The following is a 19,324-nucleotide window of genomic DNA, read 5'->3' as shown; positions in this document are numbered from 1 at the left end:
TTGATCAATCTGCACGCATGGAGAAATGTAATGCAATGCTTGTAAGATCAATATCTACTGCACTTTATCTTTAAACTACAGTCATCATTGCACGTAACCTTAGATATCTTTATCTTTAAACTGCAGTCATCATTGCACGTAACCTTAGAGATCTTTATCTTTAAACTGCAGTCATCATTGCACGTAACCTTAGAGATCTTTATCTTTAAACTGCAGTCATCATTGCACGTAACCTTAGAGATCTTTATCTTTAAACTGCAGTCATCATTGCACGTAACATTAGAGATCTTTATCTTTAAACTGCAGTCATCATTGCACGTAACATTAGAGATCTTTATCTTTAAACTGCAGTCATCATTGCACGTAACATTAGAGATCTTTATCTTTAAACTGCAGTCATCATTGCACGTAACCTTAGAGATCTTTATCTTTAAACTGCAGTCATCATTGCACGTAACATTAGAGATCTTTATCTTTAAACTGCAGTCATCATTGCACGTAACCTTAGAGATCTTTATCTTTAAACTGCAGTCATCATTGCACGTAACCTTAGAGATCTTTATCTTTAAACTGCAGTCATCATTGCACGTAACCTTAGAGATCTTTATCTTTAAACTGCAGTCATCATTGCACGTAACCTTAGAGATCTTTATCTTTAAACTGCAGTCATCATTGCACGTAACCTTAGAGATCTTTATCTTTAAACTGCAGTCATCATTGCACGTAACCTTAGAGATCTTTATCTTTAAACTGCAGTCATCATTGCACGTAACCTTAGAGATCTTTATCTTTAAACTGCAGTCATCATTGCACGTAACCTTAGAGATCTTTATCTTTAAACTGCAGTCATCATTGCACGTAACCTTAGAGATCTTTATCTTTAAACTGCAGTCATCATTGCACGTAACATTAGAGATCTTTATCTTTAAACTGCAGTCATCATTGCACGTAACATTAGAGATCTTTATCTTTAAACTGCAGTCATCATTGCACGTAACCTTAGAGATCTTTATCTTTAAACTGCAGTCATCATTGCACGTAACCTTAGAGATCTTTATCTTTAAACTGCAGTCATCATTGCACGTAACCTTAGAGATCTTTATCTTTAAACTGCAGTCATCATTGCACGTAACCTTAGAGATCTTTATCTTTAAACTGCAGTCATCATTGCACGTAACCTTAGAGATCTTTATCTTTAAACTGCAGTCATCATTGCACGTAACCTTAGAGATCTTTATCTTTAAACTGCAGTCATCATTGCACGTAACCTTAGAGATCTTTATCTTTAAACTGCAGTCATCATTGCACGTAACATTAGAGATCTTTATCTTTAAACTGCAGTCATCATTGCACGTAACCTTAGAGATCTTTATCTTTAAACTGCAGTCATCATTGCACGTAACCTTAGAGATCTTTATCTTTAAACTGCAGTCATCATTGCACGTAACATTAGAGATCTTTATCTTTAAACTGCAGTCATCATTGCACGTAACCTTAGAGATCTTTATCTTTAAACTGCAGTCATCATTGCACGTAACCTTAGAGATCTTTATCTTTAAACTGCAGTCATCATTGCACGTAACATTAGAGATCTTTATCTTTAAACTGCAGTCATCATTGCACGTAACCTTAGAGATCTTTATCTTTAAACTGCAGTCATCATTGCACGTAACCTTAGAGATCTTTATCTTTAAACTGCAGTCATCATTGCACGTAACCTTAGAGATCTTTATCTTTAAACTGCAGTCATCATTGCACGTAACCTTAGAGATCTTTATCTTTAAACTGCAGTCATCATTGCACGTAACCTTAGAGATCTTTATCTTTAAACTGCAGTCATCATTGCACGTAACATTAGAGATCTTTATCTTTAAACTGCAGTCATCATTGCACGTAACATTAGAGATCTTTATCTTTAAACTGCAGTCATCATTGACGTATATTAGAGATCTTTATCTTTAAACTGCAGTCATCATTGACGTATATTAGAGATCTTTATCAATTAACTTCACACACCATCTAACGTGACTTAAAAAGGGAAAAAAAAAATAAGGTGTGGCTTTATTTGAAAAAAGAAACCAGAAACTTAGTTATAAAACACATCTTATTCTTTTAATCAAACAAACATGTAACTCTTTGTACATTATTATGACGTCTACTGGCTGTGTTGCTTTCTTTATACCACGAAATTAAAATCATCAAAATCAGCTACAACAAAACATAGGCCTACTTGATTGTTAAAGCTAAGGACTATTACTGACATTTGACAGCTGGCCACACTTTAAAGCTAGGGACGGGCCCGCATTTTGTTATAAGCCATAGGAATATACTTAGTCCTCTGGATGTATCTTATCAAGTGACAATAACGTTGAATGCTTTAGATTAATTCGGTGTTTACAGTGTTGTATGACCCATTTACAGAACTAAACAAATATATTTAAAATCTTTCTTTAACGTTTTTGTGGTGTAGGTGTAACTACAGGTTGTAAATTTTTTTTTTATAGACATTTGGCATCGTGCCAGAGACATATTTCTTTCCGGAAAGTTCGATCCGTTTTTTTTAACGACTATGCTATGTATGCAAGAAAAATGGGCCGAAGTATGCAGGCCGACAGAGAAAAAAAGGCCGACATGGACAAAAGGCCGACATCGACAAAAGGGCAACAGCCGAAAGGCCAATATGACATAAGGCCGAAAGGACATAAGGCCGAAAGGACATAAGGCCGAAAGGACATAAGGCAAACAACCAAAAGGCCGACAGACCATAGTGACCCCCCCCCCCCCCCCCCCAAGAAAGTCTACCGCCCTTCCCCCCCCCCGAACGAAATGGAATTTATTTAGAAAATATATACTTTTAACAGTGTCCGCCCCCCAAATATTTTAGTCTGCCCCCCCCCCCCCCGAAAATTTCAAGTGCTCCCCCCCGGAGAAAAAATGTCTGAAAAACACTGATAAGAATTACAAAAGTTATCTAATATTAAAAACTTAAAAAATATACTAAGCTGAGAAAAATATGACGTACATAAATCGATTGCGCCAGCGGAGTGTATTTGTGTGTGTGTGTGGGGGGGGGGGAGGGAGGGGTGTTGTGTTATGAAGTGTGAAAGTTAGATTCCTCTTTAGACTGTAGATATAACGATCTATTGGGAAGACTTGAATGCAGATTCAAATACTAAATATTTGGGTTAGCACTAAAGTACTCGATCTACTGCTAGGTCTCGTCCTCCCATTTTTGTGTCGTGTGGTTATTGTTATTTTCAAGAAATAGCTTTATCTTATTCACTAGAAAATAGGCTTGTTTAAAAATGACATAAAACTAGTTAACCATCCTTTCCCACCCCCTCTCACACACACACACACACACACACACACACACACACACACACACACACACACACGCGCGCGCGCGCGCGCTCGCGCACACATACACACACACAAAAGACGCGAACATTATTGGCCGTGTTTGCTTTGTTAAACTTGTGGTTTAAAATCTGAATGAGTTTGGAGCCATGCCAACAATGTAGACGTGAGCCCGTTCACAGACGCTTAGATGGCCTCTTCAACCTTGCTAAATTTTTTTAAGGAGTGTCGCGCGCGCGATTCCCCCCCCCCCTCCCCCACCCTCACCTTTTTTTTTTATCCTGGTATCGTGGCTGGCGTTTACTGCTGATTTCAACGAATACAAAAGCATGCGCTGTTGAGTCACGCTCAGTTCCAAGAATGACGCAAGCAACAGTTAAATAATCGGACAAGGTAAATTAGGGCAGTGTCCTGTGCAGAAGTAGCTGTTGCCGCCCCCTGCCCATAAAACAATGTTCGTTACATTGAAGACCTTCTCTTAGATTAAATTGAATATAGTAAAGCTATTTCCAGCCGCTGCTTAGAAAAAAAGAAATATTTACTTCAGGTGTAAGTGTCAGTTTGTTTTGTAACATGCAAGTAGCCGGCAGTGGTTAACCACAATCACGTGACCTCATACGTCACACAAAAGAAGTCGGCAGTAGTTAACCACAGACCCGTGACCTCATACGCTAATCGCTGCAGGTAACTTCTTCAGGGACTTTTTTTTTACAACTGGTATGACATGTGACATCTACTAGATCTGTGATTTTTACAACTGGTATGACATGTGACATCTACTAGATCTGTTTTTTACAACTGGTCTGACATGTGACATCTACTAGATCTGTGATTTTTACAACTGGTCTGACATGTGACATCTACTAGATCTGTTTTTTACAACTGGTCTGACATGTGACATCTACTAGATCTGTGATTTTTACAACTGGTCTGACATGTGACATCTACTAGATCTGTTTTTTACAACTGGTATGACATGTGACATCTACTAGATCTGTTTTTTTTTACAACTCGTAGGAGATATGACATCTCCTAGATCAGTGTTTTTTACAACTGGTATGACATGTGACATCTACTAGATCTGTGTTTTTTACAACTGGTCTGACATGTGACATCTAATAGATCTGTGTTTTTTTACAACTGGTCTGACATGTGACATCTACTAGATCTGTGTTTTTTACAACTGGTCTGACATGTGACATCTACTAGATCTGTTTTTTACAACTGGTAGGAGATGTGACATCTACTAGATTTAACTAGATCTAGATCTGTATGATCTGTTGGTGTGGATTGTAGGGCCGGCGAATGTCATGAGATTTTCAGCAATGTGATCGATATGTAGTCTGAATCAATACTAATCACACCTTTAGTTGTTCAATGCCATGTCAGATAGCTTCGTGTGTCGACTTGCCTATAATAACAGTCATCAGCAATATTACATTGATATATTGTTGTGTGTGTGTGGCGATATTAAAGTAAGGTTACATGTTAGCACATCCACACACACACACTCTCTTTCTCACTCACTCACTCTATCATGCACACTCACACAAAAACGCACCAAACTTAGACACAACAAGCTATGCTTCTATAAAGCAGGCTAAATCTGTCAACGGCTAAGCGTCTATTAAAGTATAAATAAGGGGGATATTAATGATTAAAGTGTTTTCAAAACGCCGAGTCACGTCTTCAACCAACAGCTGCCAGCTGACGTGGTCATCCAAACACCACTCGACATGTTCGCCTTTACACCACTCGACGTGTTCGCCTTCACACCACTCGACATGTTCGCCTTCACACCACTCGACATGTTCGCCTTCACACCACTCGACATGTTCGCCTTCACACCACTCGACATGTTCGCCTTCACACCACTCGACATGTTCGCCTTCACACCACTCGACATGTTCGCCTTCACACCACTCGACATGTTCGCCTTCACACCACTCGACATGTTCGCCTTCACACCACTCGACATGTTCGCCTTCACACCACTCGACATGTTCGCCTTCACACCACTCGACATGTTCGCCTTCACACCACTCGACATGTTCGCCTTCACACCACTCGACATGTTCGCCTTCACACCACTCGACATGTTCGCCTTCACACCACTCGACATGTTCGCCTTCACACCACTCGACATGTTCGCCTTCACACCACTCGACATGTTCGCCTTCACACCACTCGACATGTTCGCCTTCACACCACTCGACATGTTCGCCTTCACACCACTCGACATGTTAGCCTTCACACCACTCGACATGTTCGCCTTCACACCACTCGACATGTTCGCCTTCACACCACTCGACATGTTCGCCTTCACACCACTCGACATGTTCGCCTTCACACCACTCGACATGTTCGCCTTCACACCACTCGACATGTTCGCCTTCTCTGAAGATATTCCCAAGTGCCTTAGATCGCATGAATAAAAGAAAAGTTATCGCACACTAGATAATTGTAGCAAAATTTGTTTTTGAAGTAACAATGACATCTGATGTGCACATTGAAGATAAGGACCATCAGAGGCGTAGCTAAGGGGGGGGGGGGGTGGGGTCGGGGGGGGGGGGGGAGAATATGTGCCCCGGATGCCGACCTTAGGGGGCGCCAAAATGAGTTGGAAAAATAAATTGAAAGTTTGGGGGGGGGGGGGGTGTTAATCGAAAGTTTGTGCCCGGGCGCCGGGAAAGGTCGCTACGCCTCTGAGGACCATACGGTGGTTGGTTGTGTTAAGTGTCAGATGTCATAGTAACAGCGTTCCCAACAGATAGATAGATACACAGATACATTCACAGTTAGCGAAACTATTATTATATTGTAATATAAAACAAGTTAAACGATTGTAGGTTTTAAATTTTTGTTCAATGAAATGTTCGTACAGAAAACATTTAATTTTCTGAAAAAAATCTTATTCCTGCTTGGTAAAAAATTTATATTATAATAAAGGGACGTTTTAAAAAATTTCCTCTAATTAAATGAATATCATTCAAAATGTTATTGTGTTTCGTAAAGCATTACTGTAGATTAAAATGTAAAGTTATATTTAATTATTTTTTTTCTCTCAATATTTCATTAAAATTCAGTGACAATTCTATACCAATGTACATTAACTGAACATACAAAAAAGATATTTTTCAATGTTTTCTCTACTGCTCATGTTTTGTAAAATAAACCGGGAGTGATCTCCCCTAAACTTTCTCGGATATTCTAATATAAAACTACGAGGGATGGCAACTCAGGACATAGACAATATTTGTAATCCATTTTTAATTACCTAAACTTTTTATAATAGAATGGAATCTCGTAAAAAAAAAAGAATTGCACACTAAGTGAACGCCTAATAAAATGTGCATAATAGTGCGAGATATTATTAGTACTTTATAAATTTACGTGCGTTTTTTGAGAAATCGGAAATAGCGTAAATTAGTACTTCCGGTCCACGGAAATTACTCAAAATTTGACAGAAGGTAGAGAATTAGATCTTTTACTTACATGTGAAATTTCATTTATCTATCTGAAATAGTACTCAAGTTATAGGCTTTTGAAAAATTCAAAGTAGAAAAAGTACCACTTCCGGTTATCGGAAATCGCTCAAACGTTGAGACGGATCTACGATTTTGATAAAATACTTATATATGAAATTTCATCAACTTAGCTTTAACGGTACTTAAGTAATCGTGTTTACACACAGACACGCACACACACACACACACAGACACACACAGACATACGGTCAAGATTGCAAAATTATGTTTTTCCGTATCACTGAGGTGTAAAACGTCGAGATTTGTAAAAATCTCGATTTTTTTTTTTTTTTTGCACGGTTGCAATACTTTCTCTATACTTCGAATATACGAGAAAGTAATTAGTCGTAAAATCATGTAAAAACGTCGTGACAGTGGCAAAAATCTGTTTGTTACTCGCTGGACAAGGCGTCAGAGTCTTGGAACATTCGCAACAGGTGTAGAGATCACCACACGGCAGGAACAGGTCTTTGAAGGGGGCCGTCCTGCACACTCTACACTTTAGCTGGCTCCGTAGAACTTCGTTCTCTTTCTTAAGCAATGTGACTTTAGCATTGTTTTTGTATCCTTCTTCTATAACTGTGAAGAAATATAAGAGTCCTTTTATATAAAATACGTGAAATAAAATAATGATCCAATTAATTTGTCATTTGTATCTTGTTACCTGGGGTAGTGTGTTGGGACTTGTCACGTGTATCACAGTTACCTGGGCTAGTGTGGTGGGATTGGTCACTTGTATTAGCGCTACCTATTGTGGTGTGTTTGGGCTCTGTGTTGCTAGTGCTTGCTATAAAACAAAAAACGAACAAAATACAATTAGCTGCCGTTTAATTCCTGTCATTACCATTTGTGTATATCACTGCGTACATATGTCATAAAAACACAATTACCTAACTAGCGCATCTTTAATTTAATAAACTGATTGAGTAGCTTACCATGAGATTGCTGCTGACCAGTCTGACGTAACAGAAAAATGACAGGATGGCCGAAATGTTTGATGTTGATCTTCGATGTCATCTCCTGGTTTCCATGACTTAAGACCACGTCCACAGTAGAAACATCGAACACAATCGGCATAACCTTGGACAGATCCTATCTATTGATATAATGTTAGCAAAAGTTTGTACATAGTAATATAGATATTTTAGATCACTTTATTTTGTCAAAAAATAATTTCAAATTTTTATTTTAAATGTATTAATAGATTTCTATTTTTAAAATATTTTGTTTTAAATAGAAACACTTCATATTTCTATTTACTTTTAGCGTTATATAGTGTAGACTAGATTTATTTTATTTACTAAAATCTGTATTTTAATTGTAACATCATGTCGACCTCATAAGTTACGAATCACTTATTTGTTTAATTTTCAATCTATTTAAAAGCTTGTTGCTATATAGTTTTTTTTATTTGTTTAATTTTCATTCAATTTAAAAGCTTGTTGATATAAAGTTTTTTAAATTTGTTTAATTTTCAGTCTATTTAAAAGGTTGTTGATATAAAGTTTTTTTTATTTGTTCAATTTTCAGTCTATTAAAAAGCTTGTTGCTATAAAGTTTTTTTTAAATTTGTTAAACATGATTGGACACAAACTAGATATTAACACAAGATCTCAATTTCAGTGGGATGGGGTTGTTTACAGTATATATTTTGTAAATAAAATGCATTTGTTCTACTTCCTCTCCGTATGTAGGGGGTGGGGGGGGGGCGTGGACTTGTTCGTTGGCTTCTTGTCTTCAAACTTAGTATCAACAAATACGTTCTGGCTAAATTGAACTTGCTGTGGGGCTTGATAAACCCTTTGAGTTGACTGAATAGCCGAAATCAAATTCTAAACTAGGCCTTAACTCAGAAAAACCATGAGATCTGTATACGTTGTAGTGTTATTTTTGAGCCGACGTCACTCAATTCTTTGTTTCAGATCAAAATAAAAAGTTGACAGAGTCCGACTTTGTTCAATAACGTGGGTTTTAAAGCCCAAATGGTTCAACTGTTTATATTAGTGTTGGTCTCCCCCCCCCCCCCGACATTACACACCGGAGTAATTACCCCCATGTCAATTATCCCCTGTCAATTACCCCCCGCCCATGAGGACATTACCTTCCCCGGTCACAGCTTAAGGTACAGTTAGGGTTAGGTTAGGGATAGGGATAGGGATAGGGATAGGGATAGGGATAGGGCTAGAGTTAGAGTTAGAGTTAGAGTTAGAGTTAGAGTTAGAGTTAGAGTTAGAGTTAGGGTTAGGGTTAGGGCTAGGTTAGGGTTTGGGCTAGGGTTAGGGTTAGGGTTACGATTAGGGCTTGTATTATGGCTATTGTTATGGTCAAGGTTAGGCTAAAATCAATGTCTAGAGTTGGTTTTGGTTTAGTGTTAAGTTTTAGACTGAGGTGGATGCTTAGGTTTTGATAATTTTTTTAAGGTTATGATTTAGGAAATATATAGTTATAGAGTTTGAGTTAAAGTTAGGACATAGTTAGGACAAGGGGGGGGGGGGGGGAATTCCCCACGGGGGTAATTGACAGGGGGGGGGGGGGTATTTGCTCCGGGGGGTAATTGACGGGGGGTGATGTCCTCTCCCTCTCATGAAACACTTTCACTCTCCACACACTTCCCCTTTCCTCACACTCTCTCCACACCCACTCTCAACACTCTCCACACCCACTCTCGACACTGTCCACACACACTCTCACTCTCCACACACTCTTCACCTCTCTAAATTAAATGAAATAGTCAGTCACAAACACTTATGTTTTTAAAAATGTAATGTTTATTTTACGTTTGTTGTATGGGTACTGTCTGTATAAAACCATTTTTAAATAACTTCTTTCTACAGTGAGGCACATGTTAAATCACAAGCCTGTAAGATAGTGGTTGTGATGAGTATATTGTTAATTGTGATGGTCGTTAGTCAATTGTCGTAAGTGTTTTATGCCAACAGTTAAGTTATTCTATAGACGAGGAGAGCTGTGCTTCTCAGCATTCTCTATAACAGGAATAGGTGTTTACTCGTCTTAAGAGATTTTCTAAAACCGATAATTCTAAAGCAGGTGAGAAATGAACCCTTCCTCTACTAAAAATAGCATACAGCTACACTTCTCAGAAACGTCTCCATAACGCGAATACCAACTTACTCGTCCTAACAAATATTCTAAAGCCGATAATTCTAAAGCAGGTGAGAAATGAACCCTTCCTCTACTAAAAATACAGCTACAAGTTGTAGTGCTGTTAGCTCTGCTGCCGTCTGATGGCGTGATGGTAAGTCAGGTCCACAGGTTCAGACTGGACATGCACGTCCACATCAGATGGTAGCGGCCAGCACATCAATCTTCGCACATCCAGAGTGACGTCTACATCATCGTGTGTAGGCTGATAAACATACATCCAGAGTGACGTCTACATCATCGTGTGTAGGCTGATAAACATAACGCTGGCCCTGGCAGATGTAAAAATAAATGTGTTACATACCATTTTGATATATACTATTGTTAGCGACAAGGTATTTGCTCAGTTAGAAAATCATTTCTGCTTTTATCTGAACTTTGTTTTTGACTCGACATGCGTGATTGTTGGAACAACGGAAATTACTTATTTGAACTTTGTTTTGACTCGACATGCATGATTGTTGGAAAGGGAATCCACACAGTCTGATTTTCTTTAGAATCAGCTCTGGGTGTTGATCGATGATCTCACCTCTGAGTAGCAGATCGATGATTTTACATGGCAACAGTTGATATTATTTTAGCGCTGTTTTATTTCTTCAACAGCTACCCAGCGCAGTGTTTCTTTTAGGCATCTCCTCGGGAGGAGGAAGGAGGAAGGGGGAAGCATGTCTTCAAGTCCCTTCTCACCCCAGCGAAATATAATTTATATAGAGCATATATACTCCTACCCGTGTGGTGTCCCGTTCCCCGCCATCGTCCCCCCCACCCCCGAAAGTTTCAAGGGCACCCCTTCACGCTCGGAGAGAGGAAAGTCTGAAAGAAACACCGACCCAGCGTCTGATGCTTCCCTAAATGCCTGACTCTAGAGAAATATTTGAGCAAACCGAGATAAGGACATAACTTCTACTCGAGCTTTACCTCTTGGTGGGCAACATTCTCGTAGTTTGGTCCAGGGGCAACATTCTCGTAGTTTGGTCCAGGGGCAACATTCTCGTAGTTTGGTCCAGGGGCAACATCCTCGTAGTTTGGTCCAGGGGCAACATTCTCGTAGTTTGGTCCAGGGGCAACATTCTCGTAGTTTGGTCCAGGGGCAACATTCTCGTAGTTTGGTCCAGGGGCAACATTCTCGTAGTTTGGTCCAGGGGCAACATTCTCGTAGTTTGGTGCAGGGGCAACATTCTCGTAGTTTGGTCCAGGGGCAACATTCTCGTAGTTTGGTCCAGGGGCAACATTCTCGTAGTTTGGTCCAGGGGCAACATTCTCGTAGTTTGGTCCAGGGGCAACATTCTCGTAGTTTGGTCCAGGGGCAACATTCTCGTAGTTTGGTCCAGGGGCAACATTCTCGTAGTTTGGTCCAGGGGCAACATTCTCGTAGTTTGGTCCAGGGGCAACATTCTCGTAGTTTGGTCCAGGGGCAACATTCTCGTAGTTTGGTCCAGGGGCAACATTCTCGTAGTTTGGTCCAGGGGCAACATTCTCGTAGTTTGGTCCAGGGGCAACATTCTCGTAGTTTGGTCCAGGGGCAACATTCTCGTAGTTTGGTCCAGGGGCAACATTCTCGTAGTTTGGTCCAGGGGCAACATTCTCGTAGTTTGGTCCAGGGGCAACATTCTCGTAGTTTGGTCCAGCGAAAACTTCTAAAACGGTGTGCCCACTAGTACGCGATTGGAGTTGGTCAATTTCTGGACGTACTGCGGGCGCTTCTTCCTCCTCGGGCAGAACCGGAACTGCAATTCCCCCATGGTGCATCTCCTCTATGCCATTGTGTCCTGTGTCTGCTACTTGCAGGGTTGGAGCAGCCGGACTGCAGTCCGCTGTAGCAGTTAGGTAACCCATTGTAACTTAGCTGAAAGTAAAATGATAAATGTAATACTTTCAATATTCAAATTAACAATAAACCTACCCCCTACCCATTCGGTAATTATCGATCTAGAGTTAGATTTGTGGATTAGGGTTTATTTTAGAGTTTTAGTTTATGTTGACAGACACCTAAAATGTTTGTTGAACTAAAATAGGCAGCGTCGTTCACGTTTAATTTAATTTTTTTTTTTTAAATCTCTCGAGTATCGAAATTCACACTTTGCTAGCAAGAGTGTTCGTTATTCTATAGATAATCTAAGCAAAGTGTGTAATAAACTTGTTATATTTTTATAGAAAACCTGAATTTTACAGTAGTCTGGTATGTACACTACACTACTCTACAGTACAATACACTATGCTACACCACATTATACCACACGACACCACATTATACCACACGACACCACATTATACCACACGACACCACGCCAACCGTGTACAACCCTATCGATAGCCTGTCCAAACGAGTTGCTGCTTGCTTGCAAAAAACCCTTCCCCACTTCCACCGACCCTCTACACCCCCCCCCCCCCCGTGATTATAAAAAAGATAAGTTATCTTAACATTAACTGCAGCTCGAGTCAATATGATGAAGTATTTTAGTGCCCTGTATTAATCATCAAGATCAAGACCAAATTATCTAACATACAGGTGAAAATCCAACGCCTTCATTAAATAGAAAGAGCCGCATTGACTTAACAGCGCGACACATTTTTTTTGCTACAATTAGGCTACTGACACATTTGAATAATTTTTATTTAACGCTAGCCACTTTAAATCTTTGTAGTTCGATATGTGGTTCTTCTTCTTCTTCTTCGTTCTTAATTATTAGTGTTGAAGGGGATCGAGATTTATCTGCCAGTGGGTTTGAACTCGAGACTTTGTTTGTTATCAACCATGAGCTTTTTGCCGACTCGACCACGCCTCCAACACAATTAAGCGTTACGTGTCAACTGGTTATGCGCCATTGAGGCCATTGACTCCGATTTCAGCCTGCTTTTCTTTTTTGGATTTGCTTCCATAGCCTTAGTTCAACCAAGAACAAACTACAAGGCAGCAGTTGTTTAATTTTGGAGTTGTCTCTCCTAGAAGAGTGGCTGTCCCCAGCTAACGAGCCTCATCTGCCCGAGGGTTCGAACTCGAGACTTTTTCGGTTTAGCAACCATGAGCTTTACCGACTCGACCACGCCGACCCCAGATATGTGGTTATAGAAGGCCTATACTATGTAGTTAAATAGATTCTATCTAGATCTAGCTAAAGCGGCCAGATCAAATGAAATTGATTTGTTCTACAAAATGTAAACCTGCACTAAAGAAGTATGATAAAGGGGTTATTTAGTGTAACATTTTACATTGCAAACAAAGTTTTTATCAGAAGGTCTTACCTTAATCCTCAAGTTCTGAGACACTTTGAAGGAAATATGAAGTCACTATAATTCGACAGCTCAACAAAATTAGAAAACTATTTCCTCCTTGTTAAAGTTCTCTCAGTAAATGAATGAAATAATTAAAGAAAGCAAGGAACGTGTAGGTCTGTACGTGCGCACTTCTCAAAGTCACCAACAACTAAATCAGCCGTGGTACGCGGCGAACACGCACTACATTCGCTTGCGTGCAGGGTTAAGCCGCTTGCTGCATGCAAACCGTCAGAGGCGCTTCTCGACACGACACGATAGCAAAGTGGGTTTTACATAACAATAAACATGCATATTTAGCAGGGCCGGCGCTACCTATAAGGTGAACTAGGCGGTCGCCTAGGGCGCTATCAGTATCGTAGCGAGGGGGTGGGGGGGTGGGGCGGGGGGGCATATGTCCCCCGGCGCCGAACTTAGGGCGCGCCAAAATGGGTTGGAAAAATAAATTGAAAGGTTGAAATTGAAAGGGTGCAAATTGAAAAGTTTGTCCCCGGGCGCCGGTAAGGGTCACTACGCCTCTGGGCGCTATCCAAAGAGGGGCGCTAAAATGAGTAATCGCTATTTTTAAAAAAGTACCTAATAATTAATAACTTTGATTATATAAACTAAAAGGGTAATCTTCAAAGGCGTAACGATCTATTTCGGTGCCCAGGACGAACTCTCAATTTTGCGCCCCCTCTTCAAATTAGGCCTATATTTAGTTATTCGAGTTGGTGAAAATGGCCCCCCCCCCCCAACTCCCTCATTCGGAAAGGTCGGGGTGCTTTTAAACCATTTAATTTGCCTTTTTCTTTTTGGTATTACACAGCTGATGTAGAAAACAATTAAATTAGTCCGTAATGCAAAGTAGCAGTCTATATTCTTTATTTCGACAGTATATAATTCAGTAATGAGCTTTTTATATTATTATCTACCACGTTTGGCGCCCATCACCCTTTTGGGTTGGTGCCTGTGGCGGCCGCCCCGTCCGCCCTACCCTAGCCAAGCCTCTGTTAATATAATGAGATAATTATTCTATTTAATCTAAATTTTTTAATGATTATCTAATTTAAAGTTGATTTAGTGATAATAAGGCTTGTATGTCTGGTTTTGTCTTATTTTAAGATTCATAGTTTTCGGCCGGCATAAATGAGATATTTTATTAAAACTGGATTATTTCAGACCAGAAATGAGTTTCAGCCTTTCATGAAATAGGTTAAATGGTTTAATTTAAAATTGAAAGTGTACTGATATATATATATATATATATATATATATATATATATATATATATATATATATATATATATATATATATATATACATATATATATATATATATATATATATATATATATATATATATATATATATATATATATATATATATATATATAATTTTGGGGCCCGAAAAAAAACTGCAGCGGGGGGGGGGGGGGGATTATCAAGTTTTGCTTAGAGCGCTAAATAACCTGGCGCCGGTACTGATATTTAGGTCAGATAGTGCGTGTAGTATGTGCGGAGAGTGCGGTGAGTGCGGTGGAAGGTGTGTTCGATGTTTCTGTATGTTTGCGTGTATGTTTGTATGATTAAGAATGTTTTTTATACATTACTACACAATTTATACGATTGAAATGCAACTTAGGGTGTTGGGGAAAAAATTGGTTGGACTGCGCTTCAGCAGTGTACGATATGGCTCTTTGGCGTCTACATTCGTTCAAATGAGTGCGATACACAATGGACACGATGCACTACTCTAATCGTTCACTAAAACGATTCAGGTGCGTCCTTCGACAGGTTGCTGTTTAGGTTAACAAGATGTAGCCCTATTTTGATTCAATGACAAAATTTAGGATAAACAATATTTGTTTAATATATTGATCTCACAAATGGTTCAGTCTGTGTTATTGAATTGTAGTCGACTCGTGCCTCCAATGATAGCCGTACTGGGTTGACATGCCCCATCTGCCCGAAGTGCCGGATATTTAGACGCCAGTTATCCGTCATTCACTCCTTCACTTGTTAGTAGAAGTTTCGCTGGGCTTTAAGCCACACTAGCATGCTGGGCAGTTGTCAGACACTATTTGAGATGCCATTTAACAGTATTATATAGACAGTAGGAGCTTACCCCCACTGACACCCTAAGCTATACCAACACTGAAACCTATTGATTTCTAGAGTGAGTACACAAACCTACCGATGGTTTCGGTTTCGGCGTGTAGTAGTGTCGTGATACTTTATTTTTCCAGGTAACTTATTGGTTTTGTCAGCTTGCCAGCGTGTTAATTTTTTTATTCGAAACTGAAACAGCAGAAACAGCTATCGGCTCACGCTGACCTAGGAAGAATGTCACGTGTCGATCATTGAGTTGTGTTCAATCTATCATAAGCCTTCTGTCACGATGTCTATTCACGAAGAATGGGAGCATTAAAATCACTTGCAAGTTGAAAGCAATAAAACCACAGCAAAAAATAAAATGCTTGGCCACGTTATTAGAAACTGTTCTAACAATAATTAGGCTAATTGGCTTCACCAATGACTAAACGACGTGTGTAGGTGAAGAAGAAAACATTTGACGAACTACTCATATGTAGCAACAAAAATTGTACTGTTTTGTTTTGTACGTTTTTGGTCAATCAACAAGAATATGTAGTATCTAAAAATATTTTTCAGATTTGTTCCCATTTGAAAAAAAATATTGCCTAGTTTACAGTGAAACTAGTAGGGCTTCAAGATAGACTTTAAACAAGATAAGCTTTTTTTTAAAATGTGACGTGTGGGCTTTAACTTATTCAAACGTCAACAGGGCCTATTAGCGCGCTAGACACACAAGTCTTCTTCTTCTTCTTCTTCGTTCTTAATTATTAGTGTTGAAGGGGATCGAGATTTATCTGCCAGTGGGTTTGAACTCGAGACAATTAAGCGTTACGTGTCAACTGGTTATGCGCCATTGAGGCCATTGGCTCCGATTTCAGCCTGCTTTTCTTTTTGGATTTGTCCAACCAAGAACAAACTACAAGGCAGCAGTTGTTTAATTTTGGAGTTGTCTCTCCTAGAAGTGTGGCTGTCCCCAGTTAACGAGCCTCATCTGGCCGAGGGTTCGAACTCGAGACTTTTCGGTTTAGCAACCATGAGCTTTACCGACTCGACCACGCCGACCCTGTTAAAATATACATTTTTAGAATTCATTGGTGAACGTCTGTTATCTCTAGATAATAAGATTTGTACATGTAACAATTAACTAAAGATAAAAAAAGTAAAGGTCTATTTGTGAAACAAAGTAGGGATATAAGACACAGTTCAGGTAGTACGAGGGGAAGTTTGGCGACCAATGCGCATGTTTATTGGTTTTGATTAGCTGACGTCGACGTCGTTTCACCGGCCTCTGGTGTGCGTGTGTCGCCTAGCAACAGTTGAATGCTGGTGGAGAGGTCCGGGTATCGCTAGCCCGCAGCCCCAAGTGTGTGGGAGCACGGAAACTCGTTATGCCACAGGTACAGGCAAACAGAAGTCGATGAGGTTAGGGTACATTAAATCAGTTGGTACAGACCAACACAAGTCGATGTGGTTAGGGTACATTAATCAGTTTAAAAAGATCTGCTTCTCTGTCCTCTGCAACCAACATGCCCCCCTCCCCTCGCTCTACTGCTAGCTCTTACTGCCCCGCTACACACCTCCCGCTCACAACACCCGCGCTGTCACTCGACCAGTCGCTTCCCTTGGGGGGGGGGGCGGTCAACATTTTTTGGAGGGGGGGCAGACACTAGTAAAAGTCTGTTTTCTATATAAATTCCATCTCGGGGGGGGGGGGGGAGAAACTCTGCATGACACAGTCACTCAACACAATGGTTAGGTGTACACACACACACACACTCAACACACTGGTAAGGTGTACACACAGACACACTTAACACACTGGTGAGGTGTACACACACACACACACTCAACACACTGGTAAGGTGTACACACAGACACACTTAACACACTGGTGAGGTGTACACACACACACTCAACACACTGGTAAGGTGTACACACACACACACACTCAACACACTGGTAAGGTGTACACACAGACACACTTAACACACTGGTGAGGTGTACACACACACACTCAACACACTGGTAAGGTGTACACACACACACAGCACTCCGTCCACCATAGTCGGTCTGTACTAGCAAGTCAGTGTCAAGTCAGTGTCAAGTCAGTGTCAAGTCAGTGTCAAGTCAGTGTCAAGTCAGTGTCAAGTCAGTGTCAAGTCAGTGTCAAGTCAGTGTCAAGTCAGTGTCAAGTCAGTGTCAAGTCAGTGTCAAGTCAGTGTCAAGTCAGTGTCAAGTCAGTGTCAAGTCAGTGTCAAGTCAGTGTCAAGTCAGTGTCAAGTCAGTGTCAAGTCAGTGTCAAGTCAGTGTCAAGTCAGTGTCAAGTCAGTCTGAGTTGGTATAGTGTCAGTCCTTCACATTCAGCCGTACTCATTCAATACAGGTCATATAAGACCATCTTCTAAGCAGAGATATTACGTTATTTAATTCATTGACTTCTAGTTATGGTAAGGGGGACGTGGGGGGGGGGGGGGGTTGAATGTGTTTACTTCTTGGATACACCATTTTGCTTTAGGATAGACACACAAAAAAAACATTATAGATAAGAAAAAGGCCACCGATCACTACTGATCAGGTATATATTTAGAATTAAATATGTCATTGATTAAAAACTGACATTTTCCGACGTAGGAAGTAACCCATTCAAGTTAATACACCATCTTGAAGAAAAATGTTTATGTGTGCATACTTCGATTTAGAATGTCCAGCAGTTTCAAACAGGTACCGAAATTTAAGAAGTGATAGTGAAGTTAGTTACCACAGTTCTGATGGGTAGCTGAATTGATCTGTGTGTATGTGTGTGTGTGTATGTCTGTGTATGTTTGTGTATATGTGTATGTCTGTGTATGTTTGTTAACCTTCCATCTCTATTATTTTCCCTGCGAACAGGTTAACCCTCCATCTCTATTATGTTCCTCGTGAAAAGGTTAACCCTCCATGTCTATTATGTTCCCCGTGAACAGGTTAACCCTCCATCTCTACTATGTTCCCTGCGAACAGGTTAACCCTCCATCTCTATTATGTTCCTCGTGAACAGGTTAACACTCCATCTCTATTATGTTCCCTGTGAACAGGTTACCCGTCTAGCTCAATCAATGAGCACAACAGCGTGTTGACACATTCAGTTAAAGTAGCCGTATACATTCCCCCCCCCGCCCACTCCCTCCCCATACGGCCAAATTCCACCTTATCTCACCTATTCTCCTCTAACCTCCCCAGCACTTACGAGAGAGACTGGTGCGTTTGCCCTTTTTTTTTTTTTTTTTTTTTTTTTTTTTTAAAGATAGTTTCTTCAATAAATATTTGGGGAATTCCCCTAGATTAAAACGGCATCACTCATTGGCCGATAAAAATAGCGAGCGTTGAACAAAGACGTGTTGACTCGTCCCCAGATTCAAAACAAAAGCACGTGCCAATTTAATTACTTTTTTTTAAAGAATAGAACTTGATTATTTAACTCATTATCTTGTAAGGTAACTGTTGTTCGATTTTCTGTTCACTCATCACCCATTTTTAGCATTTACTTACACATTTATTTCTGCGTAAAGAACATAAGAACAAATATTCGGCACTGGTTTTAAAGTTGCGATGACCCAACATTCATATCTGCTCATGAAACCTTTGCAGGACGTATTCTAGTTCTCGATTGTCTTGTGTAAACTTTACATTAAAACTTAACTTGACCAACTTCTATTGAATTCAATATATCAGAGTTAGTATAAATTGCTGCGAATGACAGTTCTATTCCGACTCTCATCAAACCACCTGACAGTTCTATTCCGACTCGGATCAAACCACCTGACAGTGCTATTCCGAATCTGGTCATGTGTGAAAATATTAGTTGGTACGAAAAATAAACAAAAATGGTCAAAGCACATTCAATATCAGCTTTATTTTTCAATATAAATTATCAACTTTATTTTTCA

Source organism: Physella acuta, unplaced genomic scaffold (genome assembly GCF_028476545.2).
Source record: "Physella acuta isolate Inbredline_101_S28 unplaced genomic scaffold, ASM2847654v3 ptg000724l, whole genome shotgun sequence".
In the NCBI taxonomy this organism is placed as follows: Eukaryota; Metazoa; Mollusca; class Gastropoda; family Physidae; genus Physella; species Physella acuta.
This window is presented reverse-complemented; position numbering follows the sequence as displayed.